Here is a 13004-nt window from a genome sequence, read left to right on the forward strand (position 1 = left end):
CTGCTAACCACTTCTTTGGAACCAATTTGTGATTCATTTATGAAATTACTAATATTAATCTGAAACTTAGCTGGAAGAAAGGCCCCATTGTGCGAGAAGGCTGTCACCAGGAAAATACATTCTGAGCCTACTGAGGTGGTAGAAAGGTTCTGAAGTCATCCGTAGAGCTGAAGGGCCAGAGTTAACTTGTAGAAGCATCCATACCCTGGACACTGAAAGCTCCAAGTTCAACCACTGTGTAAGGCTTGGAAAGATTCCTGCCTGAAACCTAGGAGAGCCCCTGGGTGAGATGGTGCAATGGTTTGACACAGTGAATTGTAGCTTCCTAGGAATTAAATACCTCAAGAACTGCCTCTCCACATATAAACTGACCCAGACTCTGTGTTCATCATCTGAGGCCCTTCTCTGTGTGGCTCTTCCACATGAGGTCTGGAGAGTGGCAACATGAGAACAGGCCTTTTCTACAGTGGCTCCTCGTTTGTGAAATGCTCACTCCTGGGAGGCTCACCTTGCACCTTCTTTTGGCTCCAGGCAAAAACATTCCTCTTTAACCAGGACTTTGACTGATTAATATTCTACAGCCTGTGTTTGTAGGGGGGTGGTGGTGGTATTGTTTTGCTGTTTCTGTTTAATTTATGCTTTTATCTTGTGCAGTGGTACCTTGGTTCTCAAACTTAATCCATTCCGAGAGTCAGTTCGACTCCCGAAACCATTTGAAAACCAAGGTGCAGCTTTTGATTGGCTGCAGGAGCTTCCTGAACCCAATAAGAAGCCGCAGAAGCCATGTCGCACGTTCAGCATCTGAAAAACGTTCACAAACTGGAACTCTTACTTCCAGGTTTGCTGTGTTTGGGAGCCAATTTGTTCAGGAGCCAAGCCATTCGGGAAGCAAGGTACCACTGTATTTTTATCTTGTGAGCCGCCCTGAGATCTTGTGATGAAGGACAATATATAAATCATCACAATCATCACCACCACCAGCATTGATGTGAAAACCTGTGATGTAGCAAGTACAGTATCTGGAAACCCCAAACTTTCATGAGGCCACTCATGTGCAGAATCTCCAGGTCAGTGTCACACACCCTTGTTGGCACAGGGACAGAAATGGAGAGTTGTACAGAACTGAGTCAATAAATGCAGCAAGTTTTCAAGTATTATGCCAACTGGTGAAATACCAACATTACCAGACAGATTGGTGAAGGGGTTAGGGACAGAGAAAGAGACGTCATATTATACAAACCAAAAATTATCTTTGTAAACAAAGACATAAATTGTCATAATATATTATCTTGCCATATTAAATCATTCTACATCAGCAGCCAAATCTGAAAAAATCACAATAGATTAAAGGTTGCAGTACAATCTACAGTATGTGACACTTGAGCTGATGAATGGGGCTTGTTTTTTCCAAAGCTCAATAAGTGAAGACTAATGTAGTTCCAAGTTGTTATATTTCTGCCTTCCTTCTTTTATGCAGAAGTGGTTTGTACATTTCAACATTTCAACAGACTCTTAAATCTTGCTTTCTTCTTCAGACAACTGAAGTATGGTGCAGACATCCTTCGGCCTCTTGCATAACATATCTGTGCTGCTACAATTGCTTCAAAATATTAATGTGCACACGCAGAAGGCTTTGAAGCTAATGGATTCACAGTGCCCACCCACTAAATATCTATCATCTAACTTAGCTTATCATCTGACTGGAGTGGGTCCGTCCCTAGCTATACCTATTTCATGAATGACTGTAGCCATTTTTGACCATATATAAGATCCTCATGCTTCTGACAGGTGCTGTGTGTATAGCTGCAGTTAAATTATATACTATTATTTTTCCTATATTCCATTTTATTTATTTCCTATATGTATGCTTTTGTCATCTGATGTTGTGTTACAGTATTTTTTCTTAGCCTAGTTTTATTCCTAGCCTTAGTTTTATTCAATAATAAAAGTGAAGGTAGCTTTTCCTCTCAAAATCCACAGCAGCTAAGAATTATTTAATAATAGCTTTTAAATGTACAGTTTTTCCATCCAGTTGGTGGGGACTGATTCAGGACAATTTAGGAATTTCCAGGACCCTTGGCATTTCTCCTCTTTCTAGTAGCCTCTGAATGAGGCCATGACTATTTGTTTATTTATTACCCAAGATGGCTGGATTACTGATCAACAAAAAACTGTAATGAAATTGAGCAGAAATTTGAAATTGCACAAATCATAAATAAATCAGGGTTTGACTCCAATTTCCTACATCTGGAAGTCATAGTTAATTTATCTGCATGCTGCATTTTCTGCACAGGCATTGTGCTCTAAGATGATAACAGAACAGGTGATTTAAAGACAATCACCATAATTGTGACAGATTACAACATTATAGCATGGCAAGTTCAACAAATCCAGTTTATTTAAGATATACTGAATGGTTAAATGAGTGTCAAACACACCAATAAGCGAGTTAACAATATCCAGTGCCAATAATAGCACTCTCAAGTGCCTAATAGGGAATTCATTCAACAGTGCATAATTAGTAATGCAGTTCTGTTCCTCCATGGTGATGGCACTGGACAACTGCTAGTTTTGGGGTGGGTGGGAGAAGGTATTGCTAATGGTTCTCCCACTGAGAGTGGAAGGTAGGAACAGGGCATTTTGGGAGTGGAGTAGGGGCAGGACACTGCTGATAATTGGATTCACTGGATTTATGGACTCTCTAAGGGTGCAACCCTTGAGCTATGCCAGTCCGGAGGTGGCAAAAGTTGTAACACAAAGTCCTCCACCCTAAAAACCCCCCACCCATTTTCCTCCTCCCTTGCCAGTGCAGATCAGAAAACAGGGTGGAAAATGACATAGCTGTCTGCCGTGATGCACATCTTTGAATTTTGTGATGCAGTTCTTTGCTCAAAAGCTATGTCAACGTGCATTTTTAAAATGTGTATTTTGAGACAGAATACACTTTGAAATGCGGGTTTTCAGAGAGAATACATTTATAAATGTACACATTGTGAGAAAATATGTTCAGAATACCATTTAAACACATATTTAAAGGCACATGGGTGTGAATGCAGAGATTAATGATGAAATGGGATGGAATACGCTTATAAACGAACACATGGGAAAAGTGGCATGAACTTGAAAGATATAGATATGTCCATTTCCCCCTTTTTCAATTGTATATTTTATTTTAAATACATTGCGGAGGATGTTATATTTCATGACACAGTGACGTTAAATCTTATTGATTTATTATATATTAATAAAAAAGATTTAAAGCAATAAATTCTTTGCCCAATAAAAAGTAATATCAGCAAAAACTGTGAGTCTGGGAAAGTTGTTTTTCATATTGCCTGGTCTATCTTCCACAGATCCTTCTCTCACAGTTTCAGAATCCTGATACTGGAAGAATGCATAAACTAAATTTTCTCAGTATATGTCAGTAGAAAAAGTAGTATTGGATATTTCTAGCTTGCAACACTGTTTCCCAGCAAGCATGTTGGCTCAGCTCTTTGTTTTTGTTCCAAACTGCTCATCTGTCTGTACGCAGGGCAAGCAATTTATCCAAAATCTTTCCATCTGAGGCAGTACAATTGTAAATAGTCATTTGGCTGCTCAGCAGTGGTGGTGCTATGTGCAAGCATGATACCAGATTTTAAACCCTGGCTCCACTCAACATGTGGAAATACTAAGTCATTCCAAATGTTATATTGGGAGATAGATTATCCTGCATTTCCAAATCCTATTAAACAATATCATGTTGATGATGTGCTGGGTAGCTGATAGACCTAATGGGTAGACAGTATTGCTCTAGCAAGTATTTTAGCACCCCTTACCATAACTTGGGCCATTTTCCTACTAACTTTTCAGTATTAGCTCAGATATCTGATTTAGTGAGCAGAGTATTTAATGCTAGCTGCCGTAACACTTACAGTAAATGCAGATGATCTGGAATTCGCATTCAAGACCATGTTTCTGGTTGCTTTTTTATGTGTACATGTAAAACATTATACAAGCACACCTTAAAAAGGTAAAATGTGGAACATTGGTCAGCATCATTTGAATCCTGGTTCCCCAAATTTAATTTTAACTCTGTCTTGCCCCTTTCCCTATAGTCACTTCACGACATGATGGCCACATGTGGGGAGGGGAGACAGCTTGTGCTAACCATGATCTGACCAATTTTTGTGCACCCAATCCCACAAGCTCCCGACCACTGTTTGGAATATGATCTCTAAACGCAGCAACTTAGGTATACTTATGTCCCACATATGACCTAAACTTCCATTGGCGATTGTCATTAAATGCATGAAAGGTTATCCTGTATACACTTCGGTACCCAAGAGTAACCAAAAGAGACTCCCCCAAATATATCAGTGATTGGGCAGGGTTGTAAGGAATCAGATATTCTGGACCCAAGTTGCTAGGGGTCTTGTAAATTCATATAAGAACCTTTAATCTGGGATAGCTCAGTTTGGTAGAACACGAGACTCTTAATCTCAGGGTTGTGAGTTCAAGCCCAGGTTGGGCAAAAGATTCCTGTATAATAATAATACATTTATTGTCATTGTACAACCTGTGTACAATGAAATTAAATGAGCCCCCCCCCCCCAAACACTCAATCTCTTATCGAACAACACATCACCTTGCAAGTCAATTGTGCTGTGTTATTTTCCGTTCAACAGCCTAACAGCCCATGGATAGAAGCTATTTTTTAGCCAGTTGGTATGGCTGATTATACTTCTATATCTCCTGCCCGAGGGTAGAAGATTAAAGAGGTGCTGGCCAGGGTGTGAATCATCCCTGAGAATTTTTCTTGCTCTCCTAAGGCAACAATCCCTTGCAATGTCATCTAGCAGACTCAAGGGACAGCCCATGATATCATGTGCTGTATTCACCACCCTCTGTAGAGACTTTCTGTCCGTGGCTGTCAAGCCAGCATACCACACTGTGATACAATATGAAAGGACACTTTCTATTGTGACCGGTAAAAGGAGTTCATCAATTGTTGTTTAACATTATTCTTTCGCAAGACCCTGAGGAAATGGAGTCTCTGTTGGGCCTTTCTGACCGCCTGAGTTATGCTGATTTTCCAAGTGAGGTCCTCACTAAGGTAAACTCCCAGGAATTTAAAGGAGGAGACGGTATTATAGGGGGTTGGACTAGATTACCCTCATGGTACCTTCCAGTTCTACAGTTCTGTGATTCTATGGAAACTGGAGAAATGAGCAGACAGCACAAACTTTTAAGCACGACCTGGGAGAGGAAAAGGAAGCACAAGCTTTTAGCACTTCTCACCTATGTAGTCCTTTTCTCTCAAGAGGAGATGACAGCTCTTACTACCATCCCATCTTGTTTAGCCCTTGGTAACCTCATTTTTTCAGTTGGGGCAGCAGATGTGCCTCTGTGCAAACAACTAAGGCTCTCATACAGCAAAGCTGATTCAGGAACTGGCAGGCGAATACAAAAAGAGGGAACGATGAACAAATGTTCTAATCATGACTTCTTGGGAGGTTACAGCAACTTGTGCTGTAAAATATTAGTGAACCGAACTTTGTGGTTTTTTAACAGTCTGTCCTGTCTGTCTGACTTCATTTAATCTTAATTTCTGTCTCTTGCAGTGTGATTGAAGCCAGCAGCAATTGTGAAAGGCATGTACACATGCATTTTAATATTTGTGGTGAATCCTGCCTCTGCCAAGTTAAAATGAGACAAACATGAGCGAGGGAGGCCTGGCAAGGGAATAACAAACAAAAAATTAACAAGAATAATTACAAATTGAAAACCACATGCTGTGTGCAGGCTACACACAGGAAGGAGTTTGGAAAGCTGGGAAGTGCACCACTGGACTAAAAGCAGGGGGAGATGGAATTTGAACTTCAATATTTTGCCATACATGTGGCAGAAAAATAGGAAACAGTCTCTCCTTGTATTTCTGCAGCAAGCTCTAGGTATTCAGGAAGACTAGTTGCGGTAAACTTTCCTCCCCTGGTTAAGTGGTGAGACAATCTTTGTCATCCCTTACTAATGGGACACAGCCACCACTACAAAAAACCCCTTCACTCCATATCACATCGCAAGTTTACGCATACACAGATTACATCCCCCTCTTTGCACATCCCCACCAAACCATTCCCCCACCCTCAGTGTAATCCTATGCCACTGTGGAATGTATATGAAAGGGAGTGTGATGTAGTGGTTAGAGTGTCAGACTAGGCCTAGGGAGACTCAAGTTCAAAGAGAAGAAATTACAGTCCAAAGAACAGGTAAATTTCATGGTCTTTTACACCCAATCCACAACTTCTTTTTCCAAGATGGCACTGATCGGATGTGCAACCAGCCCCATCCAGATCATTGATACATTTGTGTACATTGTCCACATGCAGCAGCACCAGGAGATCCCAGAATGGGAAGAGGTCATGTGTGAAGGAGCATGTTACTTGGCTCATGTTATTGCTTCCTGAACCAGTGCCAACAGAGCCCTGATGGAGCCATGCAGGTGGTGTGGGAAGTAGTCTGTTCATCAGTGCATGCACATTTTACCAGCAGGGTATTTAATAATGGGGAAGAGACTGGATATCAGGCTTGCCTGTAAGTCATTCCCTCAGAGCTGAAATCTGTGTAAGAAAGTCACTCTGTACATTCCAAGAGAGAAACCCTTTGCTTTTGGATTGAGCTCAGAAAATGCATTGTAGATTTACACCCTGACTGATACCAAATTCCATTAATAATACCCATTTGCACTAGGAAAGAGAAGAGGATGTACAAGCAGCAACTTCTGAGGCAACCTCTGCTAATGTCTCAGAATAGCAGCCACAGAACTTTTAAACAGCTGCAGAATAGCATTTCTAGACAAGTCTTTCATGATTAAACAGATTTTTCTTGCCCGTTCTTTCTGGTAACCTGGCAACTAGGTATAGTTTGCTGCACAGGTGACTATTTCTGTGAGGTCTGGCAAACAACTTGCCTTTCCTGAGATGCTATAGTATAGCTTAATAAAACACCTTGAAACTTCCTCTGTGTGTTCTCTCTCCATATTCCATGTTATGTTTTCGAGGCAGCCGGCATCTCTGACTCATGAATGCCCTTAGGCCAAGGTACCTGCTGTTGACAGTACATTTTGGTTTGAAAAGGGGAAAGAAAGGCAGCAGTGTTTCCTGAGGTGCATAATTCCTTTCCAAACAGGCAATCAACGTATTGGTTTTGCGGTCATGATTCTTGTTTGCTATTTGTTTGCTTGCTTTTGCCGCCCTGGAGATTCAGATTACTGTAGACGAAGGGATGGTGGTAAGGAATCTCCCTTAAGGCACCGCACCAAGGCCTGGTCTACACATGCAGCAGAACGAAGAGAGAGTGAGATGAGCAAGGAAACCCTGAGGCAATAGAAGAGACCGTACCACTTCAGGCTACAGATGTGTGCGTGTGCGTGTCACATTTGTAATGCTTTCCTACATAAAGATCTTCCTACAAGTAAAAACTAGTGCAGTTGGGAGCAGGCTAGGCTAAAGCCTTCTCCTTGAGGTACCATGTAGAGAGTTGTCATTTAAAAATAAAATAAAATGGGATGATTCAAAGTGTGTCTGTATCCCAAAATGGTACAGTCCACCCTTCCACTTCATAATTCTACTACCTGCATTCTGTTGCAAAGAGCCGATCTGAGATTTTAATATGGGTGGTGATACTGTGGAAAGCAGGACCAGAGTGGAGCAGCAGTCTCCCCACTTGTGATTCCCAGCAAATTAACATGGTTGGGAGACCAGAGGGGAGGGGAACAACTGGAAAAATTCCACATAAAAATGTCTTTCTCTGGGAGCTTCCAGATGGGTGTTTAATTTTATTGTGGGACAGATGTTCCTCATGCATGCAGATATTTTTCTGTATCTACACACCATTGCTAGCATCAGAATGCCCTTCTTTTCCTTTGGTGATCACTAGTAGCCAGGTAAGATTGTCTTCCATGAACACGGTCTTAACAGTGAGTCCATAAGTGACTGTGGAGGCCAATTCTGGATCCACACATCCTTCCACAGTGGAGGCATAGGTTTTCGGATGGGAGTTTATCATGGTGACGGTTTGCCAAGCATGCTTTCCTCTTAGCACATTTCTCTGTTTTGTCTTGACACCCATGACACCTTTGATAAAGGCTGTTCTCCAAATGGAGCGCTCACAGGCCAGTGTTTCCCGGTTGTCAGTGTTTATGCTACAGAATGCCCAGCAGTATTTTAAGCAGGTAAGCTTCTTGTTGTATGGACAGGTGGAACTTCTTTTATTTTGTGTGTGTGTGTGGTAGTTAAGAACCGTCTGCAAGCACCTGAGACTTTTGCAGTGGCTCTCTGCCACCATTCTTCAGTGAGCCTGGGTGGCCTTTGGGGATCATGATTCATGTCCTTCCTCTTCAGTGGGCTTGACTTTATGGACTTGAGCAAGTCGCTATCATTCACCCTTAGTTTCCCATCAAACAGGACTAATTTGAGCTGACCTGCCATGGTTATAATGGGAGCAAACACGACAGATTGCAATGTGAAAATTAAAAGTGCCAGAGACATGATTAGTAGACGTAATTATTTAAATGCGAGACATCTGCCATGTTTTTAATATGAGCTCCATAACTATTATGGCTAAATTAATGGCCAGTATAAGAACACTCTGCTTGTTCTTAGTGACGTGTTTGGTTGATAGATAACACTGCAGTGGGGAGAAGCACAGTGAAGTCATCAATGTCAGAAGTAAAGGTGATATTGCATCCCCTTAGCTCAAGTGTCATGAACTGAATCAGCGGTGAGGGGAGGAATATAATGGCCATCTACTAGTATTCGTAGGAAGCCCCTGCCCAATATTATTTTCAGATGTGTGTTGCTTTTCTCATGCATCATTGTACTAAGTTTCTGGTTTCTTCTTTCACACACAGCCCACACCCTGAAACACATCTTACACTTGAACCCCAAGCTAATGAGAACATTCTGCAAATGGAAACAGGTTTCTATTCACAAATATGCTTTACACATTACAAAATTCCTGCATCCGATGGTTTGGCTCATTAACCACCCCTCTTCTTTTTAATTGGAACAGAGGTGGACCATCTTCATTGTTGTTTTTTAAGGACTGCATTCCCTCAATGTGATGGGGGCTGCATACTGATGGGGTGGGGGCGGAAATCATTATTGGGTTGGGTCGCAGTCAAATTATGGATGTGTATGGATACAGAGCCAAAGGTTGGTGAGGTAAGCCCCTTGTGCATCTCTTCCTCCCACCCCCTTGCCACTCACATTAAATTGGGCCAATGGCTGCATGTGACCCATAGGCTGCCCCCTTGTGAGTTAGAAAAACAAACCCTAATGCAGAGAATTGCAGACCTTAAAGCAGAATGGATTGCAAATCGCAGCTTTGTGCCAGCATGTATTTCGATTGTAAGCTTCTGCGTTGTTGATGAGTTACCTTGAGAGTGTCATGTACACTGATGGTGCTATATGAATAAATATTGATAATAATAATAATAATAATAAAGTCAAGCCCTGGTGGTCAATAGCTCACAGTACACTGACATATTAGTCCTTTCACTCCCATCTTGCTGCTTCTTTTTTCTGGAAGGGTCAGTGATCCATTGATCAAACCTTGACTAACTAATCAATTCCACGTTATGCATTTATGGATCCAATAACACATGATAATTTTGTGGCACTTTTCTAGATTTTCATGGGAAATAACTTCTACCACTATAAATAAAGTCCATTGAATTTTTGGCCACATTACATCTTGCCTCTTGCTTGAATCTTCTGGCTACTTTCTCTATCCACCCAATTGCTCTTCCCAATGTTTCCCAATTCCTCGTGGGCTCCTTCTGGAGCTCTGGGTGGCTGTGTGCATAGGATGGAGTTTGGAACAGTAATTCGTTACAGTAACCACTTGTGCGGCAGCTGCTGTAAACTTTGTTTAAACAAGTGTTTCAGAATATTTCAATTTCCTGAAGTTTCAGAAAGCTAACATATCTGGTTTCAGACTCTCCTGCCACACAAGTGAACATCTGCTGGCTCTGCAAGAGAAGTCTACGCTTTTTTTGAATTGCTTGGATTGGGATGGTCAAGAGCCGGCAATCCCTTAGTACCTGCTCAGAGAATTTGTGACGCTGTTGGTCCCAGACACCAAAAGACTAATGGGAATGTCCAGAAGTGTCATCCATAAAAATCATAAACTCTAAGATGGCGTAGGGTAATAAGACCAAGAAATGGTTGCTCCCCACATCCTTCATCCAATTACAGCATAATCCTATCCATGTCTACTGAGAAATTGGCCCTATTGAATTCAGTTAGACTTGGTTCCGTAGGGTTAGGATTTTCTCCTTTCCTGTATATATCAAATAGAATCAGAGTATACCGGTATCTAGTCATGGGAATGGCTCACCGTGATATTTATACCATTTTCATATCCTGTGGAGGGTGGTGTAGTGGTTTTTGTTTGTTTTACTGTTTTTGATGGTCTGTAACATGTAAGAGCAATAAAAATACTATTTTCCTTTAAAAGTAAAATGTATACCATATGCATTCTGAGAATGAAAGAGTGGGGGGGGGGAATTATCTGCCAGGATACTTGCTTCTGCATCTCCATAATAGCTATTCACACATATTCATAAGTAGTTTGTATCTATTTATGCAAACATGTTCCTTAATTCCCCCACTGAAATTTGCATGGGTAAGCTCAGGAGCATTCCTCACCTTAAACAAAAGTACTAGTTTGAGCATTGCATAATGAATTTATAGTATTAAAAAGAGATAAGACAAGAGTCTTCATGTATTCAAAAGAACCTATGTTTTGCCTTTATATTCAAGTAATATAACTCTCAGATTCAGTCTGTTTTCTGTATTTACCTTGCTTTGCCCTTTCCTCTCTTCCCCACCATCTCTCCTTTCCCTTCTCTCTAGACCCCTTGTTCCAATTGTTGCTCATTTTCCTACCCAGCAGGCAAAAGAGTAGCACTCTGAGATGGCATTTCTGCTTGGCACCCTTTTTGCCAACGTCCTTGGTTGACATCTGAGTCTGGATGTAGGAAAGTGGAGCAAGTCCCAGTGGCACTTCACAGAGGACAATAGCCCTCTCTTGGTCACAACATGTTGTCATTGCAAATTCTGTTAAGTTTACAATGGACTTTTCCACACTGGAATTTACTGTGTGTTTGTGATTGTTTGCATAGTCCTCATAACATTACCCTCAAACAACACAAACTTGATGCTTTCCCTCTGTAAATTGAACGAGCATAGTCCAATGCACAGGGAGAGATCAGGCTCCAAACCACTCCACTCAGAATCACAGACAATTTGTGGTTTTAGTGTTTTTGTGTGGGTGGGTCAGTCATCACTTTCTATTCCCCTCTCAATACCCACTACTTCCTCGGTGCTTTCATTTCTTTTCTAGCCATGCTTGTAACTGTTTCCGATCAGCTCCTGAACAAAGCAGCCTGGCTATATAGCTTTCCCTCAGATTTGCGCAAAGCCAGAAAGCTACACAAGCAAATCTATCATTGCCCCGTGTGTGCTTTTCTGCATTTCCAGGGTGGGGAGAGGTGCGCATGCAGATATCTGCATGCATGCCCTGTTGATATTTCATTGGCATAACAGAATAACAAATTAATAGGTGGGGGGCGGGGACACACAAAGGAAGCACCTACTGATAAGAATGGGAATGATATTCAGATTCAAATATATACAGGTGCAGAGTACTCTGGTCTAATTTGAAAAGAATTCTCCAGACAGTTTCCTCTTTGAACAGTAGGGAGACCATGTGTTACAGGCAATGACCAATTTACATGTGTCCAATTGATGTGTGACCCAGAAGTGGCCAGAAAAAGGGGTGGAGTGGGGTAGAGGAGGCTTATGTGTGCTCCACAGTCGCACACTATGGCCCAGAATGAAACCCCCTGTACTTACCGGTTGATAGGGCTACATATGTTAGCTATAATGTTTCTTTCTTTTCTCTCTCAGTTCCGTTCAGTGGTTCCGGGGGGGGGGGTATCGCACAACATGGGGCTCAATGTGCTGGGGATCATGTATGTTAAAATGTATCTCTGGACATGCTGGTTTTTAGTTTTGTGTGGACCGATGGTTTTTAGCAAGCAAAATTAATCAACTGAGTTGGACATCTTGGTAGGCAGGAGGGGGGGAAGCCATCCCACAAAATATTGCAGACTAAAATGCAACACAAAGAAATGTTACGCAGCCCAAAGCAAGCAAGTGATGGCAAAGAAAGCGGAGATTGTGTTTCATCCACCCCAACCCTCTTCCCATTTTCTGCTCATCTTTCATTCATTCTGTGTAGTTCTCGTAGTTATTTTCGTGCACTAGCAGTAATTCTGGGAAGCATTAATAAGAGAGTATTATGTTTACTCCAGTTAAATATTATAAAATTCCTTGTTTGGGCAAAAAAAGCAAAATGCAAGATGGCTCTGCTATTTTAGGAAGGCTACATTATCCACCTGTTTATTTTCTTTTTATCTGTCTCTGTATTTCCAAGAAAGGATTTGTATCTCAAGCTATCGAGACGTGGCAAGCAATCTTGCCTCTCTTTCAGAAGTAATACACAGATTATCTCCCTCTGTAGGGTACACTATAAAAAAACAATTTCCCAAGAGTGACATTTTCCCCCATGAAGATATGAAGGATAACATTTTTATGAGCACATGTGAAATAATAGTTTGGTTCTTTTCTTCCTCTTAGGGAGACCCTGTGGGAAACATTTTCAACAGGTGAAGGAGACAACTTCAGTCCTGGGCTTTACATTAATCTGTTCCATCTATTGATATTTAGATTGCTGTGCTATGTGTCCCATGTATAATAGCTTAAATATAATTTAGAGGTATATTAAACGCAAATTGTTACAACCACAATATGAAATTCATGTCTTTCAAAGATAATAAAAGTTAATTGGTAGTGCTGGAAAATATCAAGACACCTGAATGTGTCTGAGTTGTAGAATGGTGTAATTGCTGTCCCATCATCCTCCCCATACCTTCTAAATAAACCGGGGGAAAGAAA

At 41.3% G+C, this 13004-nt stretch overlaps 1 long non-coding RNA gene across 1 annotated transcript in view; it reads right to left on the minus strand.

Moving 5' to 3' along the window:
* LOC309352268 overlaps positions 1-11074 on the minus strand; it is a 45785-nt gene extending 34711 nt beyond the window's left edge. Inside the window, exon 1 of the long non-coding RNA XR_014161214.1 lies at positions 10845-11074. This is a non-coding gene — a long non-coding RNA (uncharacterized lncRNA). The remainder of the gene's footprint in view (positions 1-10844) is intronic.
* Between the last annotated feature and the right edge of the window lie 1930 nt (positions 11075-13004).

The sequence above is a fragment of the Podarcis erhardii genome (assembly GCF_964252035.2).
Source record: "Podarcis erhardii genome assembly, chromosome: 11".
In the NCBI taxonomy this organism is placed as follows: Eukaryota; Metazoa; Chordata; class Lepidosauria; order Squamata; family Lacertidae; genus Podarcis; species Podarcis erhardii.